Source organism: Tupaia chinensis, unplaced genomic scaffold, assembly GCF_000334495.1.
Source record: "Tupaia chinensis unplaced genomic scaffold, TupChi_1.0 Scaffold144899_1, whole genome shotgun sequence".
NCBI classification, from domain to species: domain Eukaryota; kingdom Metazoa; phylum Chordata; class Mammalia; order Scandentia; family Tupaiidae; genus Tupaia; species Tupaia belangeri.
The window spans coordinates 935,105-954,266 of NW_006204759.1; the positions used below are offsets into that span (position 1 = coordinate 935,105).

At 48.8% G+C, this 19,162-nt stretch overlaps 1 protein-coding gene across 5 annotated transcripts in view; it reads left to right on the forward strand.

Moving 5' to 3' along the window:
• Positions 1 to 19,162, forward strand: part of RPH3AL (rabphilin 3A like (without C2 domains)) — a 171,638-nt gene that overhangs the window by 30,561 nt on the left and 121,915 nt on the right. Inside the window, exon 1 of one of the 5 annotated variants that reach the window (XM_006167529.3) lies at positions 8,287 to 8,320. The exons of 3 other annotated variants lie outside the window; for them this stretch is intronic. The gene's annotated coding sequence lies outside the window, so the exon portion shown is untranslated. Of the gene's footprint in view, positions 1 to 8,286; positions 8,321 to 15,993; positions 16,097 to 19,162 lie in introns of those variants that run through there. One more of the 5 variants, XM_006167526.3, reaches the window with a different exon arrangement.

Sequence of the window (19,162 nt, forward strand, 5' to 3'; positions counted from 1 at the left end):
CCGGGAAGGGGGCTAGAAGTGGGACACAAGCCTTAGGGTCCTCATCAGACAGGGCCTAACTCTCTACCTCCTCCTTGCAGACACTCCAGTGGACAGGGATTGATTTGGGGGTGCTGGCTGACTGGCTTGTGTATCTTGGTAGAAGGTTAAACCTGCAGATGGGCCTGGGCTGGGCGGAGCGTGGGCGGAACCTGTAGGAACATTCTGTTTGAGAAGTGCTTTAATTGCAGGACCTGCTCTGCGTGGGGCTGGAACAGGGGCTGTGGGCTCTGTGCCCACAGGCGCTCACATCTGGGGTCCCCCTGTACGAGACTGTGACAAATCCCCAGGTTACTGTGGGAAAGGGCCCAAAACCCAAGGGCTACAAAGGAAGCAAACATAAATTGCCAAGGCAGTGTTTTTTAGCGTTTGCAAGAGTTTTGAGTGGTCTACAGGTGAGCATTGCAAACGGTGTGTATTAGACAATTTTATTCAGTTCCTCTTGGTGGCAAGTGATGGCTTTCTATGTGTGGTGGGGATATAACGTTTCTTTGGAAATAAGTTGTTGTGGCAAAAGAATGAGTTAGATTAAAGGGAAATGAGTGAAGAAAAATACAGGAGCCTGTCGGGCTCCTGAGTCTGAACTCAGCCTCCTCGGTGCCCCTAGAAATGGGGCTGTGATCCATTTTGGTTGCGACTGATGAGGCTGCTGAGTGGGTTTGGACTATATTGTGGAGGACTGTCAGTCCCAAGGTGTAGACTCTGAACTTAATTCAGGAGGAGGTGGGAGCCACTGAATGCGCTTGAGGAGGAGGTGGTTCATGATTGCCCTTGGAGGAAGGAGATGAGTTAGGGGCCTAAGGAGAGCATGTCAGATGCCATAGGAGGGCCATAGCCACAGACGAACAGCCAGTTACCCAGGCCTTCTCCCGCTGGCTTTGGTTGACGAGTGTTTGGTTAATAGTTGACTGGGAACTTGGTTTGGAGAGAGGGGAGAGGTTTGGCGGTGGACACGCGGTCAGGGTCGCTCTGAAGGGAGGCAGTAGCACAAGCAGGGGTGCAGGTCAGGATTGTGCTTGGAGGCCGGCCAAGGTGGGGCCGCCTTTCCTGTCTGGGCTGGGAGGAGCAGGGAGGGGCACCCAGTGACCAGTTCCTGCTGTTTCCTGGCTTAGTGTGGAATGTTCTGGGGACAGTGGGAGGGGTCAGTTGAGGGAAGCTGGATTCTTGCAGGAGGAGGAAGCCCACAGCTTCCTGTCCTATGAGTTGGCCCAGGAAGCCTTGGCCGACACCCAGGCCAGGATTTCATTCATCAGCAGGACCCACGGTCACTGGGTCACAGTTTTTAAAATGCTCCCATTTCTTCCTTCCAGTGCGGAGACGTTTCCTAGGAGTTCAGAGACCCACTTGGTTTCAAAAACAGGTGTTTGCTGTTTTTCCTTTAAAGGCCTCCTGTGTGGCAGACACAGCAATCGGAACTTACCCTGTTACCACAGCTTACTCTGGACGAAAACCTGTTGAGGAAGGAATTAGTACCCTCTTACACAGGAGGAAAGGGTGTGGGGAATTTAGCCAGTCCCAAATTCCACAGTTGGTTAGCTGCAGGGTCTAGTTTCAAACTCGCAGCCTCATGCTGTCTGAGCAGTGAGCCTGTGGACACGTTTAACTTGGAGGAAACAAATCACAGTCCGTGCTCCTCTACGTGGGTGTGCCTGCCCCAGCACTGTGCTGGGGCGCGTCTGGAAAGTGGGGCTCCAGGCCGTGCTGCAGGGGGGATTGCCTGAGTTACGATATAGGTAGGGTGTTTTATAAGTGTTAGCTGCTGCTACTTTTATTCCATAAAGACTAGAGTTTATACAATCCTAAGCAAAGGTTACTGGGAGGTATTTTGAGGAGGGGGGAGGGAGAAGCATCGTTTTAATTTTAAAATAATTTTTAAAAATTGTATTCATCATCATTATCATTTTTTAATTTGACCAGAGAGAGAGAAGGAAAATGAGAAAGCAAGTCACTAGGTCCAGGACTCAAACTGTGGTTGGTCATGTGAGAGTCCAGCATCTTAACCACCATGCCACCTGCCCTAATTTTAAAATAATACACGGGTGGGACTAGCAGTTAGCATAATGGCTATGTCGCTGGACTCCCATGTCGTGACCGCGGTTCGTGTCACAGACCCGGTGGCTTAAAACTTATGCTGGGTGCGTGCCCAAGATCCCAGAAGGAGAATGGAGGAGAAAGGATTGCAGTGTGGCCATTCCCCCAGGGGATGATTTCTTGCTTTCTGTCTCTCTGTCTCTGTCTGTCTGATGAGCGCATGCGCCCTATAGCAAAAACCTCTCCAAAAAACAAAACAAAAAAATAATAATACATGGGCAGTAGAAGGTGAAATTTTTGTTTTTGTTTTTGCCTTTTTAAAAGAATTATTTATTTAATTTCATTTGTTATTATTATCATTATTTGTTACTATTATTATTTTTAAAATCTGACCAGAGAGAGAGAAGGAAAGGGAGAAAGCAAGCCATCACGTCCGAGACTTGAACCGCTGTTGGCCACGTGGCAGTCCAGCGCCACCTGCTGGCCCCAGAGGTAAAGTTTGGCCATCAGACTTCTGTCCATGCTCTTGGTCTGGGGTGGTGGGGTGTGTGTGTAGCAGGGGAAGGGAGCCCTAGTTCAGATTCTCTCTCATGACCTGCAGTGGAAGCTGAGAACCCAGGAAAACTCGCTGTTTTCCCAGCGCTCTGAGTTCCCAGCTCTGCCCTCAGCTGGCCCCTGGGGACCGAGACCTCGGGCAGACCCTAAGCTGCCCAGGTGGTTTCCTTCCTAACCAGCCCAGTCCTCTGAGTTCGTTTCCAGCTCTGAATTCTGGAGGCGAGACAGCTCTCTTGTGACCTCTTCCTTGTGGCACTTCTGAGAGGCCACTTCCCTCCTGGGATGCCTGCCCAGGCCCTACTTCTTCCTTTAAGCCCTCAGCCAGCTCTTTCCTCTCTTCTTTAGGAGCTTATTCACTTATTTTGTGTGTGAGAGAGACAGGAACCTCTTCTAGGGTCTTGTCATGCCATGTCATGTACACCTGGTGTGTTCATGTCTGGCTGGGATCCGAACCCGGGGCCTTCCCTTTTGCTCCCTTGTAGGCAGCAGCGCCCTCCTCTTGCAGCGCTGAGGCTGGGCCCTGGCTCATCTCTTTGAAGCCCTCTGGGTTGTTGCAGAGGGATGGTCCCTGCACTCCCAGGTCTTGTCTAGTCCTAGCACTCCCTAGCACCATTGTCTGACTCACTCAGGATTCATGCCGCGCACCGCACCGCGCAACCAGCGAATCAGAGGTGACCCTCTCCCCTTACAGACATTAACAAGTAATCAGAGAAATAGATGCACAGATGTGAACGGCCATGCCTGCGCCGGAAAAAGAGCATCGCAGCCTGGTACTTGTTGACCTTTCAGTCTCCCAGACTCGGCTGGGTCCCCAGTGAGGGTGTGAGGTGGGGACGGAGTGAACCCTCGTGGAATAGAGGCGTGAACGGTATGCATATCCTTGCTTAGCAAACAGAGATGATGAGGTCAGTCATTAATGGACACACATTCTGAAGGGTGTGACGTGTTATAGAAATGGAGTATTAGTAATATTGCAAGATTTCTTTCCATTGTTAAAGATTGGGGTGGTACTTGATACTTTTTCTATTGGGGTAGCATTTAACTTTTTTAAAAATAGTTTTGGGTTTGGGGAACCAGCAGTTAGCGTAATGGCTATGTCGCTGGACTCCCACGTAGTCGACCGCGGTTCGTGTCCCGGACCCGGTGGCTTAAAACTCACGCCGGGTGCGTGTGCGTGCGTGCCCAAGATCCCGAGAGGAGAATGGAGGAGAAGGGATTGCGGCATGACCATCCCCCCTGGGGGGTGATTTCTCGCTTTCTGTCTCTATGTCTCTCTCTGTCTGTCTGGCGAGCGCACGCGCCCTACAGTAAAAATCTCTCTCAAAAAAAAATAGTTTTGGGTTTGCAGGAAAAAAAAATCAAGTGCAAAGTACCAAGAGTTTCCATAAGTTCCCCAAAAGTCCCCCAAGTGCCCATTATTAACATTTTGCATTGGTATGGTACGTTTATTACAGTAAACGAACCACTATTGATTCATTATTAAATGAAGTCCAGATTTACATTAGGGTTCGTTCACTTGTGGCTGTGCATTCTAAGGGTTTGGACGGATATACGAGGACATGTATTCATCTCTAGTGTTGTACAGGGTAGCAATTCCTCTGCCCTAAAAATCCTCAGTGTGGGGGCCAGCAGGTGATATGGTGGTTAAAGGTGCTGGACTCCTACATGGCTGACTGTGGTTTGAGTCCTGGACCTGGCAGCTTGAAATTCATGCCAGGTTTGTGTGCATGTGTGCCAAAATCTCAAGAAGAGAATGGAGAAGGGATTGGAGGTGTGGAATGGAGGTGTGGCCATCCCCCATGAGGGGGTGATTTCTCACTTTCCCTTTCACTGTCTCACTCTGGCAAGCACAAGCACCCTATGGCAAAACCTTTAAGAAAATATATGTCCAGTGTAGGCCAGCAGGTGGTATGGTGGTTAAGGTGCTGGATTCCATGTGGCTAACTCCACGGTTTGAGTCCTAGACTCAGCAGCTTAAAAATCATGGGGGGTGCATGTGTGTACATGCCTAAAATCTGGAGAAGAGGGTGGAGAAGGGATTGCTGTGTGGCCATTCCCCCAGGGAGTGATTTCTCACTTTCCCTCTGCAGAGAAAGTCTCTTTTCTCTCTCTTTTATCTCTCTCTGGCGAATGCATAGGTCCTGTGGCAAAAACCTTAACAGAAATAAATAAATAAATAAATACATTTCCAGTGTGAGCCAGCAGGTGGTATGATGATTAAAGCACTAGATCCCACCTGGCCAATTCCATGGTTTGAGTCCCAGACCCGGTGGTTTGAGAATCACACCAGACGCGCGCGTGTGTGTGCCCACACCTAAAATCCCGAGAGGAGAATGGAGGAGAAGGGATTGTGGTATGGCCATCCCCCCTGGGGAGTGATGTCTCACTTTCTCTCTCTCTCTTTCTCTCTGCCTCTCTTTATCTCTCTCTGGTGAGTGCACACACCTTATAGGGAAAAAAATCCCAGTGTTGCACTGATTCCCGCTCCCATCCCATTGCCTGATCTTTTTACTGTCTCCTTCATTTTGCCTTTTCCAGAATGTCATGTGGTTGGGACCATATGTGATGTAGCCCTTTCAGATTGGATTCTTTCACCAAGCAGCATGCACTTAGGGTTCTTCCATATCTTTTCTTTCCTTAAGTTCTAATTTTAAAAAATAATTATTTTATTATAATTATTCTTTTTTCACATGAGTTTTGCCAGAGAAAGAGAGAGAGAGGGAGAGAGAGAGGGGGAAAGCAAGCTGCTAAGTCCAGGACTCGAACTGTGGTCAGCCATGTGGGAATTCCAATACCTTAACCACCATGTCACCTGCCATCCCCAAGATCTAATTTTGCTGAATTGCAATCCAGTGTGTGGATATATCATCGTTCATTTGTTCATCTATTAAGGGACATCTTGGTCGCTTCCAAATTTTTTTTTTGGGGGGGGATAAGCTTTTTGCTGTAGGGTATGCACGCTTACCAGAAAGACAGAGACAGAGAGACAGAAAGCGAGAAATCACCCCCCTGGGGGGATGGCCATGCCGCAGTCCCTTTTCCTCCATTCTCCTCTCGGGATCTTGGGCACACACACACACTCAGCGTTGAGTTTAAGCCACTGGGTCCAGGACTTGAACCACAGTCAGCTACGTGGGAGTCCAGTGACATAGCCATTACGCCAACTGCTGGTCCTGGTCGCTTCCAAATTTTGACAATTATGAATAAAGCTGCTGTAAACATCAGTGTGCTGGTTCTTGTGTGGACATAAGTTTTTAATTTACTTGCGTAACTATCAAGGAGTACCATTGCTGGATCACAGGGTTAAGAGCGTGTTTAATTAACTCTGTACGAAACCGCCTTCTACAGTGGATGCACCATTTTGCAGCGAGTTGGGGCTGCTATTGCTCCACAGCCTCACCTGCATTTAATGTTGTCAGTGTTTTGGATTTTGGCCAGTCTACTAGATGGGTCGTGGTATCTCGATTTGCAATTTCCTGATGACATATGATATTAGACAGCTTTTAATGTCCTCATTTGCCATTTGTAGGTCTTCTTCAGTGAGATGTTTCAAAAATAATTCGCCCATTTAGAATCTTATAGTGTCTGACCTGAAAGGCTAGGAAAAAATATTGGGTGTGGATGTGGGATGAGTGGGATGGGAAGGGGCCTCGAAACAGGTAGTTCTGTCTAGCAAAGAATATTGAGAAGCGTTGAGAAGTTGAAATGCACTTGTAGTTAAGAGCTTGAGCCAGAGTTCAGATTCTGGGGTTTCACCTCTGTGAGCCTCAGTCTAATCACCTGTAAAACGTGGATTTTAAAATCTGTTTCACAGGGTCTGGCAGGTAGCATGGTAGTTAAGGGTGCTAGACTCGTGCGAGTTCTGGACCTAGTGACTTGCTTTCTCATTTTCCCTCTTTACTCCTCTCTCTCTCACTCTTTAAGAAAGAAAGTTAAATAAAATAATTCTTAAACAACACAAAAAAATCTGCTTCACAGGGTTGCTTTGAAGTATAGCGATGGTTCTAGAAAGCACGTGACGCCCAGCTTGGCAAACAGTAAGCACTCCACAAATGGCGTTCCTTCTGATAACGAACAGACGCATCTTCACTCTTCCCATGACATTGTGTGTTTCTCTCGTGCCCTGGTCTTGGAGAGCCAGAGCCCACAAGCAGCCTGTTTGTCCTCACAGTGCAAAGTCGGGGTGTGGGGTGTGTGGCTGAGAACGCTCTCCTCCAGCAGGCAGCCTTCTCGGCCTCAGGGCCCCTTCCGCTGACCTCCTCTCACCTCCCTGGTTGCGAGCTCCGGGATTCAGTCCGCTCACCTCGCCTCTGTCACTCTGTCCACCTACTGTATCCCCTGGGCTGCTGGTCTTTTTGTCCAAGTCCGGCTACATGTGGGCACATCCCAGCTACTCCCCATCCTGGCTTCTCCGAGTATGGGAAAACCAGGTGGCTTTGTTGGAGGGCTTCCTGCTCAGGGTGGTGAGAAGTCAGGTGGGCAGGAAAGTGACCAGGTGGACAGAGTTCTTGCAGCAATGGCTCGGGAGTTGCTGACTCCCAAAATTTTTGGACATGGGCTTTGGGGTTATTTTGTTTGTTTGTTTGTTTGTTTTTTAATTTATTTGAACACATGTGGGTGAGAGAGAGAGAAGCACATTTGAATGGGTCTGCTCATGTCACAGTTCCTCCCACAACCCTCTAGCTCATCAGGATCTTGGTCACACACACCTGGTGTGATTGCAGGTGAAATAGGGATGCAAACCCCTGGTCAGCCATGTGGCTTCCAGCACTGCAGTTCAGGAGACTTCAGACTGTGCCACTGAGGCTGGGCCTGGGGTTGGTTTTGAGTGGCTTTTCCAACAGGCCTCCTGCTTCTCTCGGGAAGACCATGTGGCTTCTCCCTCATGTTGGTTCCTCTTCCCAGTAGATGCACCTTCTGCCCGCCCAAAAGTGAGGCTCTCTGGGTATTTCCCACAGTGTGGAAGGGCAAGGCCCTGAAGTTGTTTCCATTAGAACTCACAGGCAGAGCTGTGCCCTTCTCAGCTTCCGTGTACTGTGGGCAGACAAGCAGAAGGGCCAGCCAAAGGCAGAAAATGCATTCTGCAAAGCCATTGCTCCCTCCTGCTGAGGAAGAGGCAGTTCAGGGGTTAAGACCATGGTGAGGAAGGAAGAAGGCATGTGATTCTTTTAGGAACTGACCTCCCAGGTTGTTGAGGGAGCAAAATAAATTGGTAAATGTAACACGCTCAGGCCAGAACTCACACACAAATAGGGATGTCGGCTAGTATCACCGTCATCAGCTCAGACCCTCTCCCCAGCTCCCGTTCCCCTTACCCATCTCCTGCTTCCCACCTTGACCTACTTCACTCCCCTCAGATGAGCTTAGGGGTTTGAATGTGCACTTTGGAAGGGGGCAGACCTGGCCTAGGGAAATGAGCCATTGGTTCAATTTAGTGCAGCGATATTTACAAATGCCTCCTTCCTGTGCTCCTCTGGGTACCGGGAATTCCAAGACTAATAGCACAATGGTGGTGATGGTGATGGTGATGATGATGATGATAATGAAGGGGGTGATGGGGTGATGACGATGATGATGTGATAATGGGGGTGGTGGTAATGATGATGACAGTGAAGGTGATGATAATGAGGGTGATGGTGGTGATGATAGTGAAGGTGAAGGTGATAAAATGAAGGTGAAGATTATGAGGGTGAAGGTGAGAATGATGGTGATGGGGTGTTGCTGATGGTGCTAGTGGTGACAACAATGAAGGTGATGATAATGAAGGTGATGGTGGGGATGGTGATAGTGATGGTGATAGGGTGTTGATGATGGTGATGATAATGAAGCCGATGGTGGGGATGGTGATGACAATGACAACAATGATGCTGCTGGTGATAATGAGGGTGATGGTGGGAATGGTGATGACGATGACTATAATGATGCTGCCGGTGATAATGAGGGCGATGGTGGGAATGGTGATGACAATGACAATGGCAGCCTTGCACCTAGAGCAAACACTGTTACAGGTCCTGAGCTGGTTGTATTACCTGCACCGTCTGAACTTGGGCTTCTCAACCTTGGTGCTTTCTGCTAGGCTGGCTGCTTCTCTGTCCTGGGGGCTGCTCGGCCTTGTCAGTGTCCGCAGCAGTTCTGGCCTCTGGCCACTAGGTAGCGGTCAGTAGCACTTTCTCCTATGACTCCAGACACTGCCAAACGTCTCCTGGGGACAAATCACCCTGACTCAGAACCACCAGTCTAATTTATTCTTCCCAGTTGCTTCAGGAGGCAACTAGTCATTTTACAAAGGAGGCAACTAAGACTTAGAGAAATGAAGGAGGTTGCTCAGGGTCACTCAGCTAATAACTCGGAGCCAGAATGCAAACCCCAGATAGCTGACCCAGAGCCCAGCCTCGTAACTGCTGTCCTTTATTGCCCGGTGGAAGGAGAGAATTCATCAACCCCTTGGCACGGCCGCCTGGAGTGGGACTGGGTTGGGACTTGCTCAGACAGCCCAGAACCCATTGCCAAATTAATTTGGAACTATTGGGTTGTTGGAAAAGCCATGACATATTTTTCTACATTTTTCTATGCAAAAATGTGTCATGGCTTTACTGATGACCCAATATTAGTAAAAACAGTGGTCACTGCCTGTTTTCCAACTTGGATTGAAGTTGAAGAGCTGAATGCATTTGTGTGGGGACTGTCTTTACACGCCCCAGACTGCGACACAACAGGGAAGTCCCAGGGCTTCTCCTTCCTCCAGGAAGGCCTGGCACTGGGTGTGTCACCTGTAGATACCTATGAGAAGCAGGAATCACCACGGACATGTTGTTCTGCAAATGGGACCTACTAAGCTTGCTGTGGGCTTCTCCCACTGAGCTAGTGAACCTGGGTTTATAGGCTGAATGCCCCAAATACCTATTTGTAATTTTGCCCTTTTTTCAACAATAATTTATTACAAAAAATTAAAAGCATACTACAAAGTTGAAGGAATTCTGCAGTGAACACCTACCTGCTGATCACTTAGATTCTGTCATTAACATTTTATTCCACGTCTTGATCACTCCCACCAGTCCCCTTTCCAGAACCCAGGCCAGCAGCATCTCTGGCTGGTGGATCAATGAGCACATTATCAATTCTCTATGAGGACAATAAACTGATAATGTATATCATGATCAGGAGACAGAGATGGTCTTTATTTATTACAATTTTTTTTTTTTGGAGAGGTTTTTGCTATAGGGTGCGTGCGCTCACCAGCAAGACCAAGAGAGACAGAGAGACAGAAAGTGAGAAATCACTCACCAAGGGAAATGGCCACGCCTCAATCTCTTCTCCTCCATTCTCCTCTCGGGATCTTGGGCACGCACGCACACACGCCCGGCATGAGTTTAAGCCACTGGGTCCGGGACTTGAATCCCAGTCGACTACGTGGGAGTCCAGCGACACAGCCAGTACACTAACTGCTGGTCCCTTTACTATAATTTTTGAAAAGTTTATTTGTAAGGTCAGTAGATAGTGTGGTGGTTAAAGGTGCTGGACTCTCACATGGCCGACCGCAGTTCGAGTCTTGGACCTGGTGGCTTGCTTTCTCTTTCTCTGCCTCTCCCCCGACCCCTGCCCCTGTGCTTCATGCCCTATAGCAAGACCTATAAATAATAAAAGTAAATAAATAAAATTAAATAATTCTTTTTTTAAAAAAGTTTGTTTCTTCCATGAATGAGAGAGACAGAAAGAGGCATCCCCACCAGGGTCTTCACATTATAATCGACTCCCAACTTCAGCTGGGCACACCCATGCCTGGCGTGTTCAGGGAGGTATCCGGACATGAACCTGGCATCTTTCCATGTGAATCAGCCTCACAGAGCTTTATGATGCTACTGTACCACCATCCCACCCCTCTGCACTGATTCATTAGAACTTTTCTGTGAGAGAGAACTGGTCCTTCTCTATTTATTCAGATCTTATATCACAAAGATTATATATTTATCTTATGCTCTATTTATTCAAATGTTATATCACAAAGATTATATATTTATCTTATGGGTTTAATGCAATCCTATTGTTATTTTGTTACTTGAATTGTTGTAGCTTTGCCTTTTGAGAAGTCATTCTCAGAGTTTTGTTTGTTTTTGTATATAGGACCTGTGTCCTCACTGTGGGGAGAGACAGTGACAGAGAGAGAAAGGAAAGTGAGAAAGCACCCTCACCCCCGCCCTCAGAGGAGATGGCCACGCCACAGTCCCGTCTCCATCTCTCCACACATGCCTGGCATGTCTCCCAAGCCACCAAGTCCAGGACTCAAACCGTGCAGTTGGCCAAATGGAATCCAGCTGCCCAGCCTCCACGCCACCAGCTGGCTCGTGAAAGTTTTCTTATGAAAGTTTTGCACTATTATAGGAAAGTTAGAAAAATACTCCAAAGAACTACCATCTTACCTCTATCTAGACTCCAGCCATTCTTAGCATTTGACCAAACTTGCTTTCTCTTTCTTTTTCTCTCCCTCTCTCACACAGTGTTTTCACAAACCACCATCTGTTGTTTTCTTACCAAGATTAATTTGCAGTTCATCTGTTCCCAGACAGTCAGGAGTTAACAGTACAATGTAAGTGGCCGATTCTGCCCCATTCAGGTCTCAGCTGCATTCTTCACTCTGCCACATGTTTTTGTTTTTGATTTTTTTAATAGCTTTATTGAGATATAATTCACATACCATACACTTTACCTTAATGTAAAATGTATAGCTTAATCGTTTCGGTATATTCTAGTGATGCGCAACCCTCACCACAGTTGCAGAATGTTTTCAGGCCACAAAGAGAAACTCCCTCCCTTTAGCTATTACCCTTGCCCCAGCCCAGCAAGCCCAAGGCAACCACTAGTGTATTTTCTGTCTCTATAAATGTGTCTGTTCTGGACACTTCATACAAACGGCGCCATATAATACACGTGGTCTTCTGTCACTGGCTTCTTTCTGCATGTTTTCAAGGTTCATCCGTGCTGTGGTGGGAATTAGTACTTTGTTCCTTTTTATGGCCAAATAACACGCCATTGTATGGTTATGCCAGTTTTTGCTAACCTTTTCATCACTTCATGGGCATTTGGGTAGTTTGTATCTTTCGGCTACTGTAAATGGCCCTGCTATGAACATTTGTGAACTGCTTTTTGTCTGGACACTCAGCTTTTAATTCTTTTGGTATATACCTAGGAGTGCAATTGTTGGTGCATGTGGTAGTTATATATTTAAATTTTTGAGGAACTGTGAAACCATTTTCCATAGTGACTGCTCCATTGTATATTCCCATCTATATACAAGGATTCCAATTTTTCCATTGCCTTATCAACGCTTGTTCTTTTTCATTTGTTTGATCATGGTCATTCTAGTGTGTATAATGTGGTATCTCATTGAGTTTTTGTTTTTAGAGATAGAACCTTGCTATGTTGCCAGGCTGGCCTCGAGCTGGTAATCCACCTGCCTGTTGCTGGGATTACAGGGACGTGTCACCCTGCCCAGTCGCTTTCACTGTGGTTTTAACTTGAATTTCCTTGATGGCTATTGATGTTGAGAATCTTTTCATGTGGTTTTCGTGCATTTGTGTATCGTCTTTGGAGAAATACCTATTCAGATCCTTTGCCCATTTTTAAGTTGAATTGCTTATCATTTTGTTTGGGGTTGGACTCTTATCAAATATATGGTTTGCAGATATTAGCTCCCATTTTATGGGTTGTCTTTTTAAACATTTATTTCTTTCATGAGAGACAGAAAGAAAGATAAGCATCTACACCAGGGTCTCCTGTCACAGTCCCCCAGAACACTTCCCAGCCAGCCAGGATCATGGACACACACATCCAGTAAGTACAGATCAACTGGGGAGCTCGGCCGTGACCTTCTGTATGGATCAGGCTTCACCTGAGCAGCAGGTCACTGCCGTTACTGCTGTGCCACCAAGGTGGCCTTTTCACCTTCTGCATCGTGCCCTTTGATGCTGCGACCTTGTCCTTGTGATAAAGTTCAATTTACCTTCCTTTTTTTTTTTTTTTTGTATTTTATGCTTTTAGTGTCATCTAAGAAGTTACTGCCAAGTCCAAGGTCAAAAAGATTGGTTTATTCCTTGGGACCAGCAGATGGCATAATGGTTACATTGCCATTGCTGGATTCCCACATAGTCAACTGCGGTTTGAGTCCTGGACCCGGAGGCTTGAAACTTAACGGCAGGCGTGTGTTTGTGCCCAAAATACCAAGAGGAAAATATAGGAGAAGGGATTGCAGCATGGCCATCCCCCTCTGGAGGATGATTTCTCACTTTCTGTCTCTCTGGCAAGAGTACATATCCTATAACAAAAATCTCTCTCTCAAAAATTAAATTAAGATGTATTTACTCCCTTATTTTCTTCTAACAACTTTATAGCTTTTTTTTTTCTTTTTTTTTTTCTGGAGAGGATTTTGCTATAGGGTGCGCGCGCTTGCCAAAAAGACAAGAGAGACAGAAAGTGAGAAATCACCCCAGGGGGATGGCCACACCACAATCACTTCTCCTCCATTTTCCTCTTGGGATCTTGGGCATGCAGGCACATGCACCTGGCATGAGTTTAAGCCACCGGGTCCGGGATGTGAACCACAGTGGACTACATGGGAGTTCAGCGACATAGCCATTACATCATCTGCTGGTCCCAGAACTTTATAGCTTTACTTTTACATTTAGGTCTTTGATCCATCGAGAGCTAATTTTTGTAAATAATGTAAGGATCCAACTTTTTTTTTTTTTTAAATTTGCTATAGGGCATATGTGCTTGCCAGAGAGAGAGGGAAAGTGAGAAAGCATCCCTTGCAGGGAATGGTCACACTAGAAACTCTTTTCTTCCATTTTCCTCTCAGGATTTTGGACATGAATGCACATGTGCCCTGTGTGATTTTCAAGCCACTAGGTCTGGAACTCAAAGCACATGGTCAGCCGTGTGGGATGCAACCTCCTTAACCACATACCACCTGCTGTCTCCTACTTGACTTCTGTGTGTGAAGAAAGGAGTCCCGGCACCATTTGTTCTTCACTTGCATGGTCTTGGCTCCCCTGTTGATCAGTGGCCATAGATGTGGGGGTTCACTTCTGCACTCAGTTCTATTTCAGGGCCACAAGGCCCGAGGACCACCTGGCATGAGGGGGGTCCTGCTGTCAGGGAGCGTTTGGTCCAGTAGGAGAGGTCAGGCCCAGTCACAACCACCAGAAAGCGGGAAGTGCCGGGAGGAGGTGGAAATGATGTGTTTATGAAGATGCTGAGGAGGGAACAGGCTGGGCCATGGGCATGGAGTAGGGGGAGGCACGGTTCTGGGTGCAGGAATGATGCTGGGCGTTTCCCTTTGGAGACACTAAACAAGTAGGCGGAGCCTATGGATGGCCATGACGTCCCAGGTGAGGGCACTGGGCTTGATTTGAAAGTGTCTGAGGAGAGCGTGGCCTTTTGAGGCCTATCTGGTGGCAGGGTTGGCTGGATCTGAGCTGGGAGCCTGAAGGTAGGGGAGCCGCTTAGGGTGACTGAGGTCTCGGTGAACACCTGGGCATGGTGGGGTGCAGGGGCCATCTTTGATAAATGCCCTGAGTTGCCACAGAGACCAGCCCCCATGTGCCTCTCTGCCAGGGGAACTAGGGTGGGACAACAGCAGCCCTGGAAGCAGATAGCCAAGGTCAGAGGCCTCACACTTCTCATCCCAGCCACTGCCTTCTCTGGGAAGCAGCGCCATCCTGCCTCTGCGACACCTCCTGGGCTGCGCTGGCCCGGTAACTCTGAGCCTTCTTCAAATTCCCGTGTGGCCAAATACGGCATGGCTTACGGTTTCTGTCAACTCCTCACCCCTTCTGAGTGCTGGGCATGTGGTAGGTGTTGGGAGAGTACCCCCTGGCTTGTTGCTTTCATTAGGCGCCCCAGCTGCCCCACGCTGCAGGCAGGCTGCAGACAGGCGGAGAGGCTGACAGGAAGCACCTGGGCAGAGCCCAGCTCAGCTGGCCAGACTGGGTGCCAGGTGCCAGCTGTGTGGTCTTGAGCAAGGCGTAGTTTCTTCTCCAGAAGGGATGCTGTTGGTCTCGTGTTTAATTCCAGCTGGTCAGCCTGTGGCAAGCACCCACTGGGTAAGCAGCACCGGAAAAATGGCCGCCTTCCCCTCATGTTCAGTAGCTCTGGGCAAGGCTGAGCATTGCAGGGACTTTTTTCTTTTCGATGATTTCTGGTTTATATATATTTGATGTATATCTCTGTGGGATACGGTATGGTTTTTTTAAGGGCCAGCAGATGGCATAGTGGTTATGTCACTGGACTCCCACATGACTGACCACGGTTCAAGTCTTGGACTTGAAACTCAGGCCACGCACATGTGCATGCATGCCCAAGACCCCAGGAAGAGAATGGAGGAGAAGGGATTGTATTGTGGCCATACCCCCTGGAGGTGATTTCTCATTTTCTCTCCCACTGTCTCTGTCTCTCTTTCTGCAATGAGCACACACACTCTAAGGCAAAAACCTAAATTAAAAAAAAAAATATGATGGGACCAGCAAATGGTGTAATGGTTATGTTGCTGGACTCCCACATAGCCAACTGCAGTTCAAGTCCTGGACCTGGCAGCTTCAAACTCGTGCTGGGCGTGTGTGTGTGCATGCCCAAAATCCCGAGAGGAGAATGGAGGAGAAGGGATTGTGGTCACCCCCCAGTTGGGGGTGATTTCTCACTTTCTGTCTCTCTGTCTCTGTCTCTCTGGCAGGCACATGCACCCTACAGCAACTATCTCTCTCTCAAAAAAAACCAAACATGATTTTTCAAAGCGTGCATACAATGTGTACTAATCAAATCAAGGAGACACTCATATTCACCTTCTACAGCATTGAACATTACATTGTGTACATTTGATAATAGTTCATCTAGTTTGGGGTTGTTTTTTCCTCGGTATGTATTGAATTGCCTTGAAAACTCCTGGCTAAATGCCAGTCGTTCTGTTGGGTTCTTTCTCTTGTTTATCTCTGGACCATGCCAAGTTCTGGGTGGTCCCCTCTCTGGCTCTTGAGTGGCCTCCCTGCTGTTGCCTGTGTCCTTGCCAGTCCATACCGTGCTTGTTTGGCATGGGCATCCCCGCTTGTTTGGGGTCTTCTCCTCTGCCAGGGGAGGGGTGTGTGGAGAGAAGTAGGCAGCTGGTTCCCAGGCAGCATGGTGCTTAACCTTGGCGTTGGAACAGAGAAACGTCTGTTTGTATTTCCAAGAACGAAAGAGGACAGCTGGCCCGCAGATAGCAGGCCAGGTCAGCTGGGGGTTGCCTTGGCTCCCGTGGTAAGCAAACAGCCCTGACTCTGGTGAGGCGGGCGGGAGGAGGGTAGAGAAGTGCCTGGCAGAGTGAGGAGAGCCACCGAGAGTGGTGTCCTGGCTGCGCAGTGCAGAAGCTGCCGGGGGAGGTGGCTGTGTGGGAGGCTGCCGGAGCCGCCCCATCAGACCTGGGGGCTGGGACTTTACCAAGCAGGTGAGAAGGGGTGGGCCTTCTTTCCAGAGGCTTTTCTTCTTTGCAGAGAGATTTCTCTTGGGTTCCTTCAATAAGCAACTCCCAGGTGTGAACTAAAATCAGATTTTCTTTGCAAAAATTATATTTGGGACTTTGCAGACCCACATAAAGTACGCAAATGGAAGCAGGCTTGCATTTCTACATTAAAAGACAAATAGCTAACTCTTCTCACCATCCATGCCAAGCCAGGTGCCTGGCAGCCCCCGGGAGGACTTGGGTGTTTTCTGAGCAGAGCGTGCCCGAGGATCACAGGCATTGCTAACGCCGAAGGCTCGTGTCCTCCAAAAGGACGCATTGAAGTCTAAACCCCGAGTACCTCAGGATCTGACCTGGTTTGGAAATGGACTTATTGCAGCTGTAATTAGTTAAGCTGTCACACTGGCAAGGGGGGCCCTGTCCAATATGACGAGTGCTCCTAGAAAAAGAGAGGAGGGCCAGGTAGTGGTGTAGCAGTAATGCAGCTGGACCCACATGAGAAGGGTCCTGGGTTCTTATCCTGGGACCTCCCTAAGCTCACTGACTGGGCACACGTGTACCCATGACCTGGGCCAGCTGAGACTGGGAGTGGACTGCAGCATGAGAACTGTTGCGGGTACCTGTCCCCTCTTTGTCTCTGCCTCTGTATCTTTATCTCTTTTTGTCTCTCTCTCATGGAAAAAATACATAAATAAACTTAAAAAAAATAAAAAGGGACCAGCAGTTGGCATAATGGCTATGTCTCTGGACTCTCATGCAGTCGACCACGATTCGAGTCCCAGACCTGGTGGCTTAAACTCACGCCGGGCGCATATGCGGCGTGATCCTGAGAGGAGAATGGAGGAGAAGAGATTGTGGTGTGGCCATCCTCCCTGAGGGGTGATTTCTCGCTTTCTCTCTCTCTCTCTGTCTTTCTGGCAAGCGCACACGCCCTATAGCAAAAACCTCTCCAAAAAAAAAGAAAAAAAAAAAGAGGAAACAGAGAAAATGGCCACATGAAGACAGCAGACACAGAGAATAACGCCTTGAAGGTGAAGACAGAGGTCGGAGGGGTACAGCTGGGAGCCTAGGGATGCAGGGTTTGCCAGCCAAGCCAAGAAGGCCTGGAGCAGGCTGTGCCCTGGAGCCTCCAGAGAGAGCTCGGCCTTGCCAATGCCTGATTTTGGACTTCTGGTCTCTAGAACCGTTGTAAGCCACCCAGCTCGAGGCAGTCTGTTATAGCAGCATCGAGCGATTAATGCCGCCTGGCCCAGTGGGGACAGAGCACTGCCCTGGGCCTGCAGCCAGCCCATGAGCTTTCCTCTTGCCCACGCACCTATGTGTTGACGCTCTGTGAGTATGTGTCATGTGCACTCACCAGAGAGACAGAGACAGCGAGAGGGAAAGTGAGAAATGACCCTTCACAGGGGATGGCCATGCCACAGTCCCTTCTCCATTCTCCTACTGGGATTTGGAGCACACACGCATGTGCACCTGGTGTGATATTCAAGCTGCCAGATCCAAAACCCCAACCTCAGTCGGCTGTGTGGGAGTCCAGTGCCTTAACCAATGCCACCTGCTGGCCCCTGTATGTGCACTTTTACTTGTTGTTATTTTATTCATTTTATTGCCAGTGGGTGCATGCACTCAGCAGAGAGACCTGCAGTGGGCCATGGTCATGCCCTTTCTCCATCCCGTCAGGATATTGGGCACCTATGTACAAACACCTGCCATGTTTTTTAAGCCACTGGGGCCAGGATTTGAACCGTGGTCAGCCAGGTGGAATCCAGCCTCCTTAACTACTGAGCTAGGTGGCCAGCCCATGTAGTGGGATTTTAGTCTCTCTCTGTTGCGGTCCTCCCGCCTCAGTCTCCCAGGGAGCTGAGACCACATGCACATGCCACCAAGGTCCGCTCCTTCAAACAGGGTCTTGCTGTGTTGCCCATCCAGCCAAAGGTTCATGGTCTTCCTGCCTCAGCCTCCCAAGGCTGCAATGCCCATCTTTGAGGGTGGGCTAGAGATCGAATCCCGACCTCCCTTGTAGTCTCTGCCTTTAGAGCAGCCGCTGGGCTGCAGGCTGACCCTTGCCTGAGAAATTCAATTTCCCTGGGGCCGCCACCTTCAGCTCTGTGATCCCCAGGTTCAAGAGTTCTACCTGTCCCATTTCAGACCTTTTGGAGATGACAAAAGCAAGCTATGCCTCCGGGGACACTCAGGCAGAGCTTGTGGCTGCTAAGATCTGAGGACTGGCACTTGGAGAAGTGAGGGGGGAAGAAGGAGGATATTTTTGCATCTCATTTTGGCTGAGATTTTGCATGGCATTTCAGCCTGGAAGTGAGAAAATGGCTTCTCTTAGGCAGGGATTCGGGGTCCACTGGAACACGCACTGCAGGCCACTATAGGGACCTAAAAACTGATTTTCCTTGGTAACCAAAGAGACCCCACAGCATTGAGGTCTCCTCCGAGTGCACCACAGGGCACCTCTTTTTCTATCAACCAAGACTTCTCCTGGTCCCAGAATTTGGACCTGTCTTCTGGAGGGGACAGAGAGTTAGAAAGACAAACCACCCCAACTCGGGCCAAAGACGCAAGACTGAGCTGCCAGGCACGTCCCTGGAGCGTGGTCAGCACTCGGCGTGTTTGTAGAGTGAATGAGGGGAGCTAAATAAGTAGCTGTTTTTCACCCTCAGTGGACAGCAGCAGACTGTCAGCTCTGTGGCTGAGTGGGCGTGTGCCGTGGAACGGTCATGGGTCACCCAGAGGGTGCAGACAATGGCTGCAGGGATCTGAGCAGCGGCTGGAGGGTCTTAGAGAGCCCACCCCTCCAGGAGGAATCTGAGCAGGAGCCGGAGGACAGGTAGGGTGCCTTCATTTGAGTAACGAGATCATCCTTCGAACATGAGTAAGGAACTTATTTCCCTCGTAATCCCAAATCCTTTTCCTCTGTAGATGGTGCCTGCCGGGCACGTTAACTGCGCTTCCCACACTGGCATGTCGTGGTCACATGCCGTCACCGCACCTAACATTCGGTTCCACTTCTTCCTTTCCTTTTTAAAATTTGTTAGAGGACGT